Source organism: Crocodylus porosus, unplaced genomic scaffold, assembly GCF_001723895.1.
Source record: "Crocodylus porosus isolate Cpor-Errol unplaced genomic scaffold, CroPor_comp1, whole genome shotgun sequence".
NCBI classification, from domain to species: Eukaryota; Metazoa; Chordata; order Crocodylia; family Crocodylidae; genus Crocodylus; species Crocodylus porosus.
In genome coordinates, this window is record NW_017728949.1 from 83671610 (window position 1) to 83677443 (window position 5834).

The window sequence follows — 5834 nt, forward strand, 5'->3', positions numbered from 1 at the left end:
GATACATAGATAAGTTAGTGATATCCAAAATCATAAAATGCTGACCTGACTTGACTCTTAGTTTAATAAGGGGTACTTGCCAAATTTTCTAATCTGTTCATTTAATCCTGTAAATTTTTATTTATTTGTATTAAGTTAAATTAAATATGCTATCTGCCTTCTTTATGAGCTCTCTCAGATAGTTAATGTGCCAAAAATGGTTGGTCTAAAGCTTAATAAAGCTAAGGGAAATAATCTATAATAACCATGAAGTGTGAAATTATCAGATGGAATGTTTATTGGGTTAAGCCATCCTATTAAATAGAGAAGGGCTCTCAATGAATCGTGTAGCAAGAGATTAAGCAGCACATTTAGATTCAACAGACCATGTAAAATTAAAGGACAGCTAGAGAGGGTGGGGCCTCTGTTCTTTGTTCTTACATGAAGCTAGGTAAACTTGGCGTTTTGAAGATTACTCTCCTTTGTAAGATTTGCCAGTAATGACAGGCTCTGAAAATGCATCATTCTTTACTGCCAGGTGAAGATTTTTACAGGAATCTAACTATTAGATAGCCTATAATTCATGTTTCAGTGATAAATAAATTGCCCTAAATGTTTCATAGACAGCAGCAGGAAATGGATGATCTGCTGTGGGTGAGGGCTTCAAAGACACCCCTGAAAATAGCTACTTATATTTAAAATTCCCTACTTGCTGCCATATAAAGGTGGTTATATGCCTTGTTTTAAAAGTCTGTGGCCCCTCTACCCCGTTTTTCCCCTCCCCCACAATTCACACACAGAACTGAACTACAACTGCAAATGTCAGAAGAAGGGATCAGATCATGGCCACTCTCAGAACTGGAAAAAAAGTGAAAGGGTCACGCTATTATGTAGTTGTCTGCAACCAGACAAACACGAAAGACAAACGTATGCAGAGAGTAATATTTCTGACACATTTTTGTGCTGAGCAGTTCATGATTTGCTTATCCCTTTGAAGAGAACATGTTCTTGCTGGTCATTGATGCTTACTCTATAATAAGCTCTCTCTGCTCGATGTATTATCCAGAAGTTGCAAGAAATATTTAACCATCATGATTTGCCAGAACAATTACTAACTGTCAGTGGACCACTTGTATTTCATGACTTGAAAACACCTGAAAATGGATTGTCAATGTCCTATCAAATTAATTCTGTATCTTTATCTTTGTGCACTTCGGCATTTTTGTCAATTTGGGAGCTCTTGGCCATCAGAGATGTTACCAGGGATCATTACATGGAAGTAGCTCTTTTTGATCTCCAGTAAACCACCAAAAGACCCAGGTAGCTACAAATCGGTCTTCTCTCCGTGGGATTTAAACTCAGAGAGAGATTTCTCTACAATCACCTGTATCCTACCATCAATCCCCAGCTCCCAGAGGTACAGGCTGGTTTGATCAGGGCCACTTAACTACTGACAGGTCTCCCACATCACTGCAGATGTTGAAACAGCTTCTGAAGAAGGGCGGAAGTGTGGAGCAGTCTCTGTAGACTTACCTGCAGCCTATGACACAATATGGCAAAGAAGCCTCATTCTGAAGCTCCTTCACAAAATCTCCAACCAGCATATGATCCACTTTCTGCAAGAACTCATCTTCAACCATTACTTCACTCTTTATATTGGAAAAGACATACCCAACAGATGCTCTCTGAAGAATGGGGTATCAGGGATCCATCTTAGCACCCTTGCTCTTCAGTACCTAGACCTCAAACTTGCCCTCCACAACATCCAAAAAATATATATACAGAGATGACATCACCCTAATGATCACAAGAAAAAAACTTCAAGAATCTGGAGCAAGGCCTGACAAAGGACCTCGCTACAATGAGGACTTACTTTCACTACTAAACTGTCAAACTAAACATCACAAACACTGTCAGTAGCACCTTCCATCTAGCCAACAAATTCGCCAAAACATTAAATGTCAAGCGTGGAACAAACTCCATCCCTTTCAAAAACCACCCAATATATGTTGGAGTCACCCTGGACCACACCCTCACCTACAAGATGCACCGTACCCAACTGGCAGCCAAAATACAAGCTCGCAACAACCTGCTCTGTTGACTAGCTGGCCTCAGATGGACAGTTAACCCCATCATACTTCAGACATCCACTCTGGCACTGGCATACTCAACAGCTGAATACTGTGCCCCAGTATGGTGCAGAAGTGCCCACACTCACAAAGTTGACAGGGTGCTCAATAATAGCAGGCGACTCATATCTGGCTGTGTTTGCTTTACCCCTATATCACAGTTCCCACTTGTCAGTAGTATTGCTCTCCCTGACACCTGCTGTAAGCAGCAATGTCTCCACCTCCTTTGCTGCACTGAACTAAACCATAATCACTACCTCCATCTGTTCAGACCCTCCAGTCAGGCAGTACCTCTGGAAACACCTGCACCACCTGTGCTCTATTTCCAAAGGTTTTTCCCCAGACAACTGTGCTGTACAACTATGGGAAGAGCAATGGGCCTCTCGGAACTGCAGACTCAAAACGTTCATCCCAAACCCTTCTATGAGACCTCCCAGATTCGATTTGGACAGACTGTCTTGGGTCTGCCTCAGTAGACTTCAAACTAGCTACAGCCACTTCTGCCATAACATGCATTAAATAAGCCTGACATCAAGTGCCACTTGTGAATGTGGCACCCCCTCACAGATGGCAAACCACATAGTTACAGAATGCCCTCTCTTCCGTTGACCTGGAAACCTCAGTGCCCCCAACACCCCATCTCGATCCTGGCTCAGCCACAGGTTTAGCAGGCAGATTAGTTCAAACAATGTAAAAAGACTTGTGTAATTTGAAAATTGTGCAGAAATGCTAGGTTAATTTTTAAGTCATCAAATTAAAGCTCACAGTACATTAAATCTCCAAGCTTCTGGTGGCTGCACAACAGTTGTATAACTGCATTTATCACAAATATGACAAAGCAGTGCGAGATTAAGTTGCAGATAAAGGGCAGCTATCTGAGCAAACAGTACACTTTCTAAATCAGGAGAATGAGGTAGTTAGCTGTGTTAATTGGAAGCCAAACAGAAGGAAGGCTAGAGTGGCATCTTAAATCACAAGAAACAGCTTATAACTATGCTTCAGCAGCTAACTGCCTCCTTAGTCAATGGCAAAATCAGATTATTACTGTACCAGAGACACAAAAAGTCCTAGGAGATAACAGAACACCATCACTATCAGGCTTATTTTTCAGAGCATCAGTCTAGTAGCTGTGTCTGTGGAAGGATCCTTTACGTTAGGCAGAAAGTTTCCACCTGGTGCCATATCCACAGCTGGTGTAAAAGAAGGCCTCTCTCTCTGCTATGACATGTTTTATATGAACCAAACTTCAGTTACTTCACTAAAGCACCATGTACCAAACTTCAGTGCTACAGTACCACAAAATCTATGCATCAAAAGCTGTAATTGTTTATACCTCCAGTTGATAAGTACCATATCTGGAGGCAGAACGATCCTTTTACTGAAGCACTTTCAAGATAATCAACCTTATTTGTCCAGTTATTAAAAGTCATGTTAAAATAACTTCCATATTAGGAATCAGAGATGTGTTAAATATTGAATTTCTGTATTGTTACAAGGAACAGAGTCTGTTTTAATAAGTTAACCTAAAAATTATGAAAGGATAAGAGCCATCTTAAATCAATATGAATGAAAAATGTGCAGGCGATATGCAAGTGATCTGTTTTATTAAGAATCTGCTTGATTAGGTAGGACTGAAATTTAAGTTAATGAGATTTGATGAGATTCAAGTCCAACATGGTAAGACACCTTGTACAAATCGGCTGGAGAAAATAATCCTGTTACTTCTGGCCATCCAAAATGTAACAATGCTATTAAACCACTAGACTGACTGTACAGTGTAGGTTACAGAATGTAGCAGGGGTTGACTCTGAATACATGATCATACTTTTAATAACATAAGTAGTTAAAATATATAAAATTAAGTAATAAAAGTGCAACGCAATCGTTATCACGTGGCATACCAGTCAGAGAGATGTCTGTATTTGTAAGAGTACATAGGGCATATCCAATTACGGAAAAGAAGAGTAAGTCATGCAAGGAATGGAAATAGAAAAACGTAGTTATATAATCAGAACTAAAAAAAACTCTCTTGACTAGAAGATAGAGCCCTGCCTTAAACTATTTTTTGACATAACTGTTTAAAGAGATTGTGGTTTTAGATCTTATCTCTGCAATCAGAATAAGGATTTCATTTCTTAGACAAAGAGCCTGGTTACTAGGATGAATATGACTGAAGACTTTAATAATATCAGACTTGCCCAGGTCACAAAAGATACTCATTTTTGTAGCTAACACAAATAAGGTAAGGCTGTATTAGCTCAGCAATGTAATCTTGTTTATTATACTGTTTTTATTTGCATGTTTTTTCTGTTACACTTACCCCTATACTTTTTTAAGTATCATGTGGAGCATTTTGTTGCACAATTACAATTCCACATAATATTTTTGGGGTATTCGATGCAAGGTCATTGAAAATTGCATCTCTATTAATCAAGGACTGGTGAAATTACAGATAAACCAAATGACAGTGTTCTAGGTCTTTCAGTTACGGTGGCAAGAAACCAGCAGAACGGGTAAAAAGCTCCTAAGTTGGCTAGTAGCAGAAATTGCAAGTTGCAGTACTGGAAATGTAGCCTGTGAAGCTGACGGCTGAACAAACACTTCGACCTTCTAGACTGAAGTGATGGATAAAGCAAATCTTCTATAAAATAACTAAATAACTTTTCCCTTTTTTCTATTCCCGTCGGTATAACTGTTTCTATGTCTATTTTCTAATTTTCTCCAATTTTCAATTATATATAAAAAACAGCCTTTTTCCTGTCTCAGACTCTCTCTCTCTGTCTCCCTCCCCTCAGTTATTTTTTTGCAATCGTTTATTTTGTCCTTTAGCTGTTTTTCACCTTCACTTTCAAAACCTTGTACATACTAAGCCCTCCCTATTATGGTTTATTCAGTCTCTACACAATATCATAGAGACTAGTTTAGTCTCTAAACAATAACATCTACAGCTACTTTCTTGTTCTCTTTAAAATTGTTTCCTAATAAACTCTCCTTTCCTATGATGCCTTCAAAAATTTAATAAAGGTTAGGTTGCCAATGCACTAAGATCACTATCATGCTGACCCCTCATCTAATTTTTTTATCTATATTAATTTCTTGTCTCCAGGCTACTCAGTAGCAATCTAGCTTCATCAGAGACTCTTGGCCTCAGATGCCCAGCGTTACACTGGTTGTTCCTAGGATTTCAGGACATGAAACTTTGGGTTATCAAGGCTCTGTAATCTGAACTGGTCTAGGAACTGGTTTCTTGTGTTTTGTGGGAGAATATTTTTTGCCCTTCCTGGGCCTCTGAGAATAAGTGCTCTTAGGCCACTAACATATTTGGCTGAAGCACTTTCTGCTCCAGAGGTTCCTTGCTTCTGTCCATTCCTGCCAGTGTCAAATCAGTTCCAGCATTTTTGGAGGAGTACCGCCATTGTGTAGCTGTACTTTTATTTTTGCAAGATGGAGAGAAAGGATAGTAAAAGCATGGAGAGTATTTTGGCAGCAGTTTCTTTCCCTCACAAGGCAGCAGCAAGTCTCAAAGGGAAGTTCTTTCAGGTTGGATGCAAAGCAGACATACTTGTTGCACACTGCAATCAATAAAGTCTTCTTTAATGTGGGCTGGTACTTCTGATGTAGTACAACTAGCACAGTGTATTGGAACTGCATCATAATGGAGACTTGTGAGGTGAATAATACTATGGTGCATGGACGACTGATTTCTCCTGGATCGGGGGGGGGGGC